Genomic DNA, 14968 nt, shown 5'->3' with positions numbered 1-14968 from the left:
CAATTTTTGTTTATTTCTTCATTCATTAAACAACTTTATGGGGCACTTATGGCTTCCCTTGTGGCTCAGCTGGTAAAGAATCTGCCTGCAATGCTGGAGACCTGGGTTCGATCCCTGTGTTGAAAAGATCCCCTGGAGAAGGGAAAGGCTACCCACTCCAGTATTCTGGCCTGGAGAATTCCATGGACTAGTGACTTTCACTTTCACTATTATGCTCCAGACACTACCAACACATCAAGAAAATAGACAAAATCATTACCTACAGACAGTTCCCTTTCCACTCTCTTTCCTTGTCAGTCATTTGATCCTCCTGAGTCAAGCCAGGACACTTAGGATGAATATCGTTCTTTCAAAGAATTCATTCCTTTGGAAGTCCTAACAGTCAACAAATGCATTTTGTGCTTACATTGCCTTTCACAGGAAACCAAACAAAGAACATATGACGGAACTGCAAAATTTAACATACAGTGCAGCTTGGATGTGCAGAAAAATGACCTTTTCTGTCTATACTGTTTTGGCTTTCTTCTCAAGCTCTCGCCTCCTGACCAGAGGGAAGAATAACAGTAAACACACACCCAGGTTAAAATGTAGTCCCATTCACCTAGAGATGATGAAAATCAGACAGAGAAAGACAAATACCATAGGATAGCACATGTATGTGGAAAATAAAAAAATGACACAGATTTATTTACAAATAGACATAAAAACAAACCTGAGGTTATCAAAGGGGGAAGGAGGGGCAGGGAGAGAGGGATAAATTAGGAGGTGGAGGTTAATATATACATGCTACTATTATATAAAACAAACAACAAAGACCTAGTGAATATCACAGGGAACTGTACTCAATATCTTGTAATAATCTATACCTATTTCAGAAAAGAATCTGAAAAAGAATATGTATGTGTATGTATGATTGAGTCACTTTGCTGTATACTTGAAAATAACACAGCATTGTAAATCAACTATACTTCAATTAAAAAAAAAAACACCTTTTTTTTTTAATGTAGTCCCATTCAATATTGGATATTTTCTCCCCTTGGCTGATAATGGCCAGGCTCACAGATCACCTCTTCCTCCCTAGCTTGCTTGGAGCAGGGGGATGGGCTGAGGCTCCTACAACCTCAGGTGGTAGGAGGAGGCGATGTCCTCAGGCACAGCTGCCTGCCCCCTGGCTCTCCAGGCTGTTGTCCCATCCACTTGGGCTGCTGGCCCTGTGAGTGTTTGTGGCCGACTTTGGTGGGTGTGACCTATGGTTGATCTCCGCCTGGTCAAAGTCTGGCGTGGGCTCTAGCTGACCTGCTCTCATTTCAGTTTCCCTGCTCCTAGAGGGCCCTTTGAAGTCTTGCTTACTTTTTGCCTGCCTCTGAGGAGCAGAAGGGCTTGAGGTTTCTGCATCTCTGCATCTCTCTGTCTGGCTGTCCTGCCTGGATGGGGGCAGACTGGGTCCCTGCGCTTGTCTAGGGATTTCTTACATGCAGGACTGCCTCATTCAGGGTCCGTAGAGGGGGATCTGTTCAAGAGTAACCTCTGCTCAGCCTTCAGAAGTAACTAACCTTCCCTTCCCTGCCTGAGCCAACCTTGAAAGAACTGCAGAAGGGGAGATGAGGACCACTTTGGCCATTTCACTCCTCTCTCCTCCTCCCTTGCTACCTCCCACAAATCCCCACGTCAGCAAAGACCAGATATCTTTTTTCCTGACTTCATTCACCTGACAAACAGGTTACTTTTTTTTTTTTTTCTTTCTTCTTATTGTGGTAGACCTCTATGATCTGAAACCTCCATGCCTGGTGGCTAAACTACTCAGGCCTCACAAAGGATAGAGTGAATTCCTTTTTAAGAGGCTTGCATAACCCTATTTTTTTTGAATGACAGAAACAGAACATGACTCTGTCTTGTTCTCCTTGTATAGTTAAGTTCTAATCTTCCTTCTGGGCACAACATTACCTCAGGCAGACCAGTGCAAAGATTTCCACTCGGGAAGATAAAAAGAGAAAAGCACATCAAAAATGTAAAAATTTACCCTTGTCACAGAATCATGACTGTGGCAGTGAAGGAACCCACTGTTTATTGGCTTTGTGGTTCAGGTGACTAGCCTGCACTCAGATGCTGATGGTCCTGCAAAGGTCGCTCACTACATTGATTGATTTGGAGTCAGTGGCAAATTACATGCTTCTAAGTCACACTTCTCCTCCACCCAACCGAGTCTTTCTTCTTCCTCTTCATTATCCTCTTCTTGCTGTTGGTGTTTTTCTCTTTGCTCTCATACTGGACACACTTCCAGGAATGCACACCCTTTCTCTTGTCCACGTGCCCACACTGACAGCCCGTTCCCTTCAGCTCTTCTTCCAGGCCTTTGTCCTTTGTGTGTGAACATTGATTCCTTAATGTGCTGATAATCACTGCTATACTTTATCCCGAATCTTTTACTTAGTAGAGGTGAGAAAGCTCCTATTATTTGGCTCCCTCATTTAATCCTAAGAATCCCCATTGTGTGCAGGAAGAAAGTGAGGCTCAAAGAGGTTAAAACATTTTTGTTCAAGACAATAGAACCATCTTTTCTCTAGTTCTCCATTTTATCCAAAACTAACTTCCAGGCACATTTCAAATAATCTCTGCCTTTTTTAAAGCTTCATACATTTTGGCAGATTTATTTTCTCTGTGTTCTCATAGAGATCTGTTTAAATCTCTTTTATAGCATGTATTAGAGTCTGGCTTGCTTGATATTTAATTGTATGAATTTCTCCTCTACCATATTATAAATCTTTGAAGGCAAGGATTAGCTTTTACTCATCCATCCCTTGCTCCCAGAACATAATAATATAGTAGCATTGAATATAATGAACACGTTAATACTTTTTAAAAACTCAAATATCAGGTGAAAAAAAATGAATAGATCATCCATTCATTTGTTAAACGTTATGTAGTACTTACTCTGTGTTAACTACTATTAAACAAATGACAAATGAAAAGCATGATTAATAATTATCTCTGCCCTTGAAGAAACTTCATTTATTGGGGAAGGCAGACTATCAAATAATCAACTCAATAAATTGAAATAAGGAAAAAAAAAAATACTGCTGAAACAATAACTGGAAGAGCTAGACCCCGAACCCAGATTTCAGTGGCCTCAAAACCCACTCCACTAAGGCAAACTGCTCTGAAAAAATTATTTAGGCTTTAGGTGAAGATTTTATATAAATTGAATTATCCTACAATAACTCTGAAATGGAACTCAAAAATTATCTTATGATAACTAGCCTAAAAATCATTACAGCTGGCCCTCCATATCCATGGGATCTGCGTAAACCACAGATAGAAAATATTTGGAGAAAAAAAAATTTCCAGGAAGTTCCAAAAACCAAAACTTGAATTTGCTACACACTGGTGACGATTTCTTTACATAGCATTTACCTTGTATGTACAACTACATAGTATTTACATTGTATCTCGTACTGTAAGTAATTCAGAGATGACTTAAAGTATAGTGGAGAATGTGAGTGGGTGAGTGAGTGAAAGTCGTTCAGTCATATCCGACTCTTTTCTACCCCGTGGACTGTAGCCAACCAGGCTCCTCTGTCCATGGGATTCTCCAGGCAAGAATACTGGAGTGGGTTGCCATTTCCTTCTCCAGGGGATCTTCCTGACCCAGGGATCAAACCCGGGTCTCCCGCCTTGGAGGCAGACTCTTTAACCTCTGAGCCACCAGGGTTATATGCAAGTACTACACCATTTTCTTTAAGGCACTGGAGCATCTGTGGATTTGGGTATCTGTGGGGGAGTTCTGGAACCAATCTCTTGTGTATACCAAGGGGTAACTGTACTTTGAAGGGAAGAATGGGGAACTCCTTTTCAGAGATGATTAATCGTTGATGCAATTCTGTTAGAAGTGCTGACTAATGGTCTGATGACTCCTTATTTTGCTCTTGGTGTTGGTAAAGAGGGCAGTACAAGTCGGGAAATGAAAAGAACTCACAGATTTCAGCCATGCAAAACTGCTAACAGTGGAGATCTCCTTATTATTTTGGTTCCATTGGGCTTTTTTTTTCCCTCTGGGCTGATTTAACCACTTCCTCTTCCATCCTTCTGTTTTGTCCTTGAAGGCCAAATTACTTTTCCCTTTTCTGTTAAGATTATTATTAATTTTTAAAATCATGTTCAATTTCCCATTTTTAGCATTTTCTACCACTCTTATTTTTTCCTTTTCTTTATGTTTTCTTGCTTCATTTCTTATATCTTTCCTCACATACTCAGCCCATTAAGTTATTGAAAATAAGATACACTGAAATCCTAATCTCTAAAATCCTGGCTACCACAAGAAGGGCCCTTTGAACTTTGCTTTCAACCTCTGTTCATGGATGGCCAACTCACTCACCAATTATAATTGTGCTGTTATAGCATTTGGAGGTGGTGTGTGGAGCCGTGCCAATATATTTTTTTATTCTCTGAGGTTTTGCTAAAACTAATGGATGGCTCAATAAAAAACAAAACAAAAACCTGTATGTGTGTGTCTTCGGGAATGAGAAGAAATGTGGGTTCTATCTAAAAATGCATAGCTATTTGCTATGAGTTCTTTCTTAGCATCCTCTTGAATCTAGGAAGAATTTAGTATTAAATCAAAATGAAGTGGTTAAGTGTTTGACATCTTAAACATTAGGGAGGGGAGGGAAATGAAAGGAGAGCTTTCAAAAAGAGTATGTACACTAAAACTGAAGCATATTTCATCTCTTTCCTCTCCTGCTGCCATTCCTTTTCCCTTCTGATTTCCTTAATTGGCTTGTTCTTAAGGGAAACGAGGAAGATTCCTAATGAGCTCTCTGTCTCAGAACAAAGAAAGATCTCCAGGTTCCTGTTTCAGAGGAAAGGGTTGGGGGTGCAGAGCCTTTATAGCTTGGGAGAAGTCAAGGCTAGTTCCTCAAGTTTCTCTATTATTTTGAGATACATGATTCTTTGTCCTCAAGCTGCTGTGCCCTTTCAGGAAAAGTCACTCCTAGTGATGTCAGAGGCACTTGGAAGGAATAACTGGTTACTGATGGGCATGAGGTGTTAGTGAAGACCAACTTCAATGTGTAATGTTTCTTCACTGTTAAATTTTAAGAAATGTTAAGAAAATTTTAAGAAATTATTTGTATAAACAGGGATATTGGTGAGTCACATAACATCTATATCCATGAGTTTTGTGTCCATGTCATTTAATAACAGGGTCCCTGCAAAACTGCACGTACATTTAGAGCCATCCATGATATACAACCTGAGGTGACAGACAGTGGTATGTGTATCTGGCTGAGACTGTTTACTTTCTCTCTCTCTTTTTAAAAAAATAACTTTATTTGTTTATTTATTTGGCTGTGCCATTTATCTGCTGCATGTGGGGTCTTTCAGTTGCAGCATGCAGGTTCTAACTCCCTGACCAGGGATTGAACCTGTGCCCCCCACATGGAAGCCCGGAGTCTCAGCCATTGGACCACCAGGTAAGTCCCTTACTCTATTTTTAATTGAAGTATAGTTGATGTACAACATTATATAAGTTATGGATGTATAGTATAGTGTCACAATTTTTGAAGATTATCCTTTTAATACCCTACGAAGAATTGAGCACAGAAGAGGTGTGTTCAGTGGGGATCTGCTTCTGGCGGTCTCACCAATGCTCCATTTTACTTGCTTTGAGAGCTGCCAGAACTGATGGCGGGGCAGGAAGGCAGAATGCAGTGAATACGCCGAGCTTCACAAAGAAGCAGTTATCAATCCCCTTGGAAAAGGGCTTGCATTCTGAGTCATGTTTCTAGCTGTGACCAAGGTTTAGTAGGCTCCTTTACCAGGTCCAGCCCTGCCCTTCTTAACCAGAAAATGGACTTTCGGATTGAAGTGGAGGAACACTAGTTGACTAATAGGAGTAATCAGTCAGACAATCGCCGGGAAATCAGTAATCAAAAGCAAACAGGGATACAGAGGAGGTACCAGGGAGCAAATAAAAAACAATTTAGCCTCTCTGTGTTTTCTTGTACTTTTTTTTTTTTTTTTTCCTTTTCAGTTCAAATTAGGGTTTTATTCAAAGGACTTAAGGGACCAAGAGTCACTTCCCAAAAGAAAATTTAGACTTCTTTTCCTATAAGTCAAATAAGCATAATCATTTCAGGAAAATAACTCCCTGGGAACCATGGCAAAATAGCATCATATTAGGAAGGTCAGCCAAGAGGGTGGTCCAAAAGCCTACTGGACAAATCAGGAAACATGGTTCTAGTGGTTCTCTGGGCCTTTCTTTTCTGGCAAGGATTACAAACACTCCCTCTCTTTAAAATGTCACCTTCAGGGATGTGTTGCCAGCCCTTTCAGTTGTGATCTCCAAAGGAAAACAGGGAAACAATAGGAACTGTGGGATGCCAATATTCAGATAAATCTCAACTTCTGAAGAGAAAAATAGAACAAAGATTTCCAACAATTTTAACAATATGCCCGTCAGTGTCAGCAGCCTTCACTGAATCATGCGGTTCTCAACATTTAGGAGGCAGGCCAACTCTATAAGAGGAAACTAAATTTATAGAAAACAGAGGTTAAAAAAAAATTTCCAAAACCAAAACCTCTGCTGTTATTTGGTTGCCAGGATAACTTTTTCTGATTGGAATAAGACTCCTGCCAAGGCAGGAGATCCTAGAGATGTGGGTTCAGTCCCTCGGTTGGGAAGATCCCCTGGAGAAGGAAATGGCAACCCACTGAAGAATCTAAGCTACTCCATTTTGTTAACAGAAAAACTCCATTTTGTAAGGTTCCGGGAAAGGAGCCTTTGGAAATCCCCTGACCTCACCCCACCACCCACGAGCCAATCGGACCCCAGACCAGAATCTCCTGACTTAACGTTCAAGAGCTTGTGGTCTACCTAGGTAACAGGGACCAATCAAAAACCAACACACAACCCTGCGAAAGAAAGTGACCAATCAGACGTCCCCCTACCTAGAAATTCTTTTTTCTTTTTTGAACACTCCCTATATAAGCAATGTAATCCAAAACCCGAGGCTCCTCCCTATAGCCACTGCGACGGTAATGGCGGGAGCCCCAGCTCCAACTTGGTAATAAAAACTCTCTTGCTTTTGCATCAGATATCGGCTCCCTGGTGGTCATTGGGAGATTTCGCGACTTGGGCATAACACCATTCCAGTATTCTTGTCTGGAAAATTCCATGGATAGAGGGGCCTGGTGGGCTACAGTTCCTGGAGTCACAAAGAGTTTGTCATGACTGAGCACACACACACACACACACACACACACACACACACTGTTGCTCTGCTTCTGAGATTGGTTGTTAGTAATATACCCAGGAGATATTCAGCTTCTATGGGACATTCCAAACTCTGCCCCAAAGCAATGACACATGTTAAAAAGAGCAGAGCAAAGTCGCACTAATGCAGGAAAAGGAAAGAACTCCTAAACTTTATGTCTGATACAAGTATAATTTGCAAGCAGAGAAAAGAGGAACCACAAAATTTGTATGTAAATGATAGGGTTTACCAGGGACTTGATACTGGCCCTAAAATGAACTTCTAGTTATTTTTTTATTTACAAAAGTAATGGATATAGAAAACAATAACTACTGATAAAATTTTGAAATGAAAACATCACCTTCATTTTAAATACTCAGAGCTAACTTTATATCTAGATCATAATAATCACTCAATATATGCTAGCCATTTAAAGATACATAAATGTTTCCATACATATGTATCTATTGACCTACATTTAAAAAAATCTGCATCTATTGCTAAACAATGTATTAGGACTATTTCCCATGTCTATAAACACATTTTATAGTTATATTTTATATCCTTTGTCTTACCACAAATATCTGTATGCTTTACAATGTAACAAGATAGAATGTAGACCAATTTGGCTATATCTGGAAACCAACAGACCTTATCTGTAAATGCAGTGAAATCCCCTCTAGTCAGGAAAGAGATGATAAAAGCAACAGAATCTCAAAGGAAAAAATTTGTCAGAGATTGAAGTGTGAACTAAAGAAAGGAAGATCCATTTTGAGCCCAGACAAGAGAGAGGAGCCCCTCCCTTCCTTGCTACGGGACTCCTCCCTCTTCTCCTTCCCCTCCCTCCCTTCTTTGTCACCCCACAAGTGCTCTTGCTGACTTGGTCACTCCAGGATTTCCTGATTAAATGAAGAAACGCAGCTGATCAAGCCAATGAGTTCAGATTGAGATCTGTCACCTTTCGACCTTTAGCCCCACCCTCTGTTTACCAATCTGAGAGTTGGCACAGATGACTCTAAATGGAAGAAAAAAGAGAAGGCAAAAGAGCAATGTGACATGCGCCCAGGGCTACTAGCTTTGTAAGCCACACCTTATTCTCTCTTCCTGTGTAGTGATAAGAAGCAGAGCCTTGGGCCATTATATTGATGGTTTAAGGTAGGAAGAGAGCTGCAAGTGCAAGCATATTATTTACCCTCAAGGCAGTTATATTTTATTCAGAGAATATAAGGCATCATTTCAGAACATCTTTATTGTCTCCCCATCAAATCATTACTTCTGCTCATATCTTTCCCCATCTTCTTTTCTCCTGGTACTGCTGTTCTTGGCAGAATCTCTCTAGTCTCTCCAGTTCTGCCCTGGGACCCACTGCCTCTGCCCACTAGACTTTGACTCTATTTCTTCTCTTACCTTTTCTCTAATATCATCCATCTCTTCCCTCAACATGGAAACATCCTATAGTAGCTATCAAATGAAAAAGCAAGCACAAATTAAAAACACACAAAAATCCTCTTTGAACTGTTATCTCCTTCCAGCTACTACCCCCACATATTTTTGTTTCCTTTGCCAGTAAAACTCAAAAAACGTTTTGCCTGATATTCTGTTTCTCCTGCTTGAGCTGCATTTTATCCTTCAGACACTGTAATCTGGCCTCTGTCTCCACTGGCCACTAGAAGAGATTTGGTCATAGTTAACAATGATCTCCCGGCTTCCCTGGTGGCTTAGAGGGTAAAGCATCTGCTTGCAGTGCAGGAGACCCAAGTTCGATCCCTGGGTTGGGAAGATCCCCTGGAGAAGGCAATGGCACCCCATTCCAGTACTCTTGCCTGGAAAATCCCATGGACGGAGGAGTCTGGTAGGCTACAGTCCATGGGGTCACAAAGAGTGGGACACGACTGAGTGACAACACCTTAACAATGATCTCCACGCTGACGAGGCAATGGGCATGCTGTGTCTTATATGTTCAGTCTCTCAGTATCACTCCACATGGTGAACCATTCCGTTCGTTAGTTTTAGTAACATTTTTTCTTTTCCTCTTTTTTTCTTTGTGTCATTTATTTATTTATTTAAATGGAAGTATAGTTGGTGTTCAATATTATGTTAGTTTCAAGTGTACCAAATAGTGATTTGACATTTGCATACATTATGAAATGATCACCATGATAAGTCAAGTATCCACTTATACAAAATTATTACAATATTATTTACCATATCCTTATGCTGTGTATTACATCCCCGTGGCTTACTTATTTCATAACTGGAGGCTTGACCCTCTTAATCCCCTTCACCTATTTTGCACCTTCCACCCCTACCTGCTGGGTTTTCTTCTACCATACTGGCTGCTCTTTCTCCATTTTTTTCACCAGCTCTCTAGCTAGCTCTTAATAGTTTGACTTAGGGCTAGGTCTTGACTCCTTTTTATTTCACTCTCTGCTTTTTCTCCCCAGTGAGCCCATCCGTGGTCTAAATTATCATCTACATGCTGATGACTTTTATTATGGAGACTGTGGTTCACCACCCAGATATTCCCTTCAGGACGAAGGCACTCATTTCCCTAGCTGAGCGGCTGGCGGCTTGCAGTTCATTCCCTCCTTGAGTATTGTCCTCAGCCCAAGATTATACCCTTTTCCCCAGGACGCCTGCCTCCAATGATGGTTGAAGCAAGGGTACAAAGGCCATCAGTTCAGGCCAGCTCCGAAGGGCCACGCCAGTTGCAGAGCTCCCTGTAGAATTGGCAGAGCTCTCTGTTACAACTTATCACAGTTCAACTTCTCCTTCTGCCCAGTCATACTTCCCCTACTCCCTTACCAACATGGTTTCCAGGAGCATTTCTGTGGTAGACACTGTGCTGTGCCACCCAAATGTTCCTCCAAGAACAGAGGATTGCATGTACTTGTATAAGTTCCCTTCAGGGCAGCTTGCATCCAGTCACTAATCAACATGGGGACAAACTGGCTTGACCCCCTTACCCCAGCTTGGGATAGCACCGAAGAATCAGCTTAATTCAGGAGCTCCCTAGGGAAATGCAGTATCTCAACATTGCAGGGAATAGAGTCTGTGATGATACTCAGAGACCCAGGGAGTGTTATCCTGGTGGCCCCACCATTAGAGTAGAGATTTATAAGAGCTGGGGAACAAACAATTTCCTGGCTAAATTCCAGCGACAGGAGATCCACTAGGTCCCCAGACCCACCCATTCATTTCTCAAATCCCCAAGTAGATGGACACACCAGCAATTAAAGGCATATTGAGTCATTGGCCTGTGGAGAAAGAAATATCACAGTAAAGAAAGACAAGTGGAAACCTCTGAAATTGCCCCAGACCTCACCAACAAAAATAGCAAGCAAAGGAAAATCGCATCTTGGGAGTGGAAGGAAGGCAGAGATTCATGCCACTGGTAAAGGCCTAAAGGATGCAGGGGTGATGGTCACTACTTACTATCACATCTTCATTTAAATCACCAGGCCCTGCAAAAGTTGGGTGTTTCTGGGAATGATTGCAGAAAACCACAAGCTCATACAAGGGTACCCTGATTGCAGCTACTAGGCTGGATGAAGTTTTATTGCTAGATAAAGAAGACAAAATAGGTCAATAAGGCCTTAGATAAATGGTATATGGAAATCGATTTAGGAAACATGCTTTTAAAAATTCCAGTTAGAAAGAGGATCAGAAACAGTTTTTACTTATGTGACATAATATTCAATTGTGGCTTTCATCCAGGACTATGCTGACTCTCCTTTCTCTAGTTCTGTAGTCTGAAGATGCTTGGAGCACTGGGAAATCCCACTGAAAATGATAAGGTTTCATTCTGTCAGTTACATCATGCTGATTGAAGTGTGCGCTGCTGTACTGTGCTTAGTCCCTCAGTTGTATCTGACTCTTTGCAATCCATGGACTGTAGCTCGCCAGGCTTCTCCAGGCAAGAATCTTAGGGTGCATTACCATGCCCTCCCCAGGGGATCTTCCCAACCCAGGGATTGAATCCAGGTCTCCCAAATTGCAGGCAGATTCTTTACCTTCTGAGCCACTAGGGAAGACCAAAGAGTATGCTAGAAGGCTTCATAAGACACATGGAAGATAAATACGCACTATGAAGATTCAAGGGACTTCCCAGGTGGTACAGTGATTACAAACCATCCTGCCAATCTAGGGGAAATGGGTTCGACCCCTGGCCTGGAGGATCTTACCTGCTGCAGTGCCATGCACCACTGCTAATGATCCCATGTGGTGCAACTACTGCAGTCTAGTGCCTAGAGCCTGTGCTCTGCAACAAGAGAGGCCACCACGATGAGGAGCCTTGCACCACAGCAAAGAGGAGCCCTCCTCCCTGCAACTAGGGAAAGTCCACACACAGCAATGAAGACCCAGCACAGCCAAAAATGAATAAATGTATATGTATGGTGTATATATATATATGTGTGTATGTGTACATAGGTGTTGCTGCTGCTGCTGCTAAGTTGCTTCAGTTGTGTCCGACTCTGTGTGACCCCATAGACGGCAGCCCCCCGTGCCTGGGATTCTCCAGGCAAGAACACTGGAGTGGGTTGCCATTTCCCTCTGCAATGCATGAAAGTGAAAAGTGAAAGTGAAGTCGCTCAGTTGTGCCCGAATCTTAGTGACCCCATGGACTGCAGCCCACCAGGCTCCTCTGTCCACGGGATTTTCCAGGCAAGAGTACTGGAGTGGGGTGCCATTCCCTTCTCCTGTACGTCGGTGTATGTATATACAAATGAATATATGTGTATATACATATATATATAATCCCAATAACTTCAAGGTCTACAATTTAAAATACTTTAAAAAGTGTTTTAAGGACCTGATGCTTCAGTGATGTTTTCATGGCTCCAGTGATCAGGAGTGTGCTGGACTATCCCCTCCAAAGTAAAAGACACATCTTGTACCTTCTACAACAAAAGAGGAGATATAGTGCCTTCTTTAGGTTCTGGGGGCACAGTAGGTATCTTTGGGTTTTGAGGGTAGTGTGTTATACACCTAGGAATACCCCTAGCTTTGAATAGGGCCCAGAGCAGGAAAGAGCACTTCAATAGGTCAAAGTTATGGTGCCAGTAACCTTGTCATTGGGCCAAATGGTTGACACCTAACTACACTGGAAATGTCAGTCATGGGACTCATGAAATCATAAATTGGGGCCAGACCAGCAGCAGTCTGTCAAAACGGTTCATCTGTGATCAAGCCAGAGTGCGACCAGAGGGCATGAGCACACAGCATTGTCACTCTGTAGAGTGCATAGGTGCTCCTGCTTCAGCTCACAAGTATGACCTTATTAGGGATCTCCCATCAGCTGAGGGAGGATGAAAAAGCCTGAGCTTCCTCTGTCAACAGTTGGTCTTGGTTACGTGTGCAAGCTAAAAATAAACAGCAGTTGCATTATAGCTCGGAGAAGGCGGTGGCACCCCACTCCAGTCCTCTTGCCTGGAAAATCCCATGGACAGAGGAGCCTGGTAGACTGCAGTCCATGGGGTCACTAAGAGTCAGGCACAACTGAACGACTTCACTTTCACTTTTCACTTTCATGCATTGGAGAAGGACATGGCAACCCACTCCAGTATTCTTGCCTGGAGAATCCCAGGGACAGAGGAGCCTAGTGGGCTGCCATCTATGGGGTCACACAGAGTCGGACACGACTGAAGCGACTTAACAGCAGCAGCGTTATAGCTACAATCGGAGTTGCCCTTGAAAGATAGTGAAGAAGAAAAATCTTCCCAATGGAAAAAGTTGCTATAGATACATCAAGTAATCCACATTGCATGAAAAAAGAAGTAGCCCAGCTAGTTTCGAGGATGAGTTCTGTCAAATTAAAGCAGAAATAAGACAAACTACTTCAAAATCCAGTTTGATTAATGGATATAATGCAATTCCAGTCAAAATCTGAAAAGATTTTTTTGTCTTGAATATTCATGTGGAAATGCATATTGAATAACCAAGAGAAACTTGACACAAAGAGAGAACAAATACATTACCTGATTTCAAGACTTATTATAGTTACAATAATAAACCCGCTGGGATGTTGAAACTGAGTGGGGCTCTGTGGAGCTCCCAGGCACTGGGGTCTTTTTAGTCCCCCATTCCTTGTGGGCAAGACTCCAGCCTCCATGACCTTCCATGAGATCTGAAGGACAAACAGGAACAGTTGCTAATCAAGGGAGGAGCAGCCAAGAAAACACCTGAAGCAAGATTAAAGAAACCAGAGATGCTCATAAAGATTAGGAGACTGACCACCTGAGGTTAAAGGAGTGTAGATTCTATACTATCTCCTCTGGAGGTATGGGTCAGCAGTGGACTGCCGAAGGGGCATGGGCTCTGGGTGTAGCAGACCTGGGTATGGCATAAGCCCCCTTGGTGGAGGTCGCCATCAACCCCACCATAGAGCCGCCAGAACTTACACAGGACTGGGAAACAAACGCTTGGCGAGCACAAACGGAACATTGTGTGCACCAGGACGCAAGAGAAAAGAGCAGTAACCCCACAAGAGACTGACCCAGACTTGCTCCTGAGTGCCCAGGAGTCTCTAGCGGAGGCATCAGTTGGCCGTGGCCTGCTGCAGGGTTGGGGGCACTGAGTGTAGCAGTGGGACCTTTTGGAAGAGGTTGTCATTATCTTCATTACCTCCATCATAGTTTGGACTCAGGTAAATAACAGGGCTGAAGAATTGATTTTTTATTTTTGGGGGCTCCAAAATCACAGCTTCCCTGATGGCTTAGAGGTTAAAGCATCTGCCTCCAATGCAGGAGACCTGGGTTCGATCCCTGGGTCAGGAAGATCCCTTGGAGAAGGAAATGGCAATCCACTCCAGTATTCTTGCCTGGAGAATCCCATGGACAGAGAAGCCTAGTAGGTTATAGTCCACGGGGTCGCAAAGAGTCGGACACGACTGAGCGACTTCACCTCACCTCAAAATCACTGCAGATGGTGACTGTAGCCACGAAATTAAAAGACACTTACTCCTTGGCAGGAAAGTTATGACCAGCTGAGACAAAATAAAAAATTTAAAAAGAAAAATAATTAAATAAATAAAAAGCAAAGACATTACTTTGCCAACAAAGGTCCATTTAGTCAAGGCTATGGTTTTTCCAGTAGTCAGTCATGTATGGATGTGAGAGTTGGACTGTGAAGAAAGCTGAGTGCTGAAGAATTGATGCTTTTGAACTGTGGTGTTGGAGAAGACTCTTGAGAGTCCCTTGGACTGCAAGGAGGTCCAACCAGTCCATACTAAAGGAGATCAATCCTGAGTGTTCATTGGAAGGACTGATGTTGAAGCTGAAGCTCCAATACTTTGGCGCCCTGATGAGAAGAGTTGACTAATTTGAAAAGACCCTGATGCTGGCAAAGATTGAAGGTTGGGAGAAGGGGATGACAGACAATGAGATGGTTGGATGGCATCACTGACTCAATGGACATGAGTTTGACTAAACTTCGGGAGTTGGTGATGGACAGGGAGGCCTGTCATGCTGCAGTCCAAGGCAAAGAGTCAGACACAAATGAACTGAGGTGAGGTGAGGTGAAGTTGCTCAGTCGTGTCTGACTCTTTGCGACCCCGTGGACTGTAACTTACTAGGCTTCTCTGTCCATGGGATTCTCCAGGCAAGAATACTGGAGTGGATTGCCATTTCCTTCTCCAGGGGCTCTTCCCTGGCCCAGGGATCAAACCCAGGTCTCCTGCATTGGAGACAGATGCTTTAACCTCTAAGCCACCAGGGAAG

General features: G+C 42.7%; 1 non-coding gene across 1 annotated transcript; it reads left to right on the top strand.

Annotated features, from left to right (window-relative positions):
* The first annotated feature begins 13954 nt into the window (after positions 1-13954).
* On the top strand, positions 13955-14027 carry TRNAW-CCA (transfer RNA tryptophan (anticodon CCA)). Its single transcript has one exon. It is a non-coding gene; the product is annotated as a tRNA-Trp (tRNA).
* Positions 14028-14968: the final 941 nt, after the last annotated feature.

This window comes from Budorcas taxicolor, chromosome 3, assembly GCF_023091745.1.
Source record: "Budorcas taxicolor isolate Tak-1 chromosome 3, Takin1.1, whole genome shotgun sequence".
In the NCBI taxonomy this organism is placed as follows: domain Eukaryota; kingdom Metazoa; phylum Chordata; class Mammalia; order Artiodactyla; family Bovidae; genus Budorcas; species Budorcas taxicolor.
The sequence above is the reverse complement of the archived record's forward strand: the minus strand, read 5'-3'. Positions and strand labels throughout refer to the sequence as shown.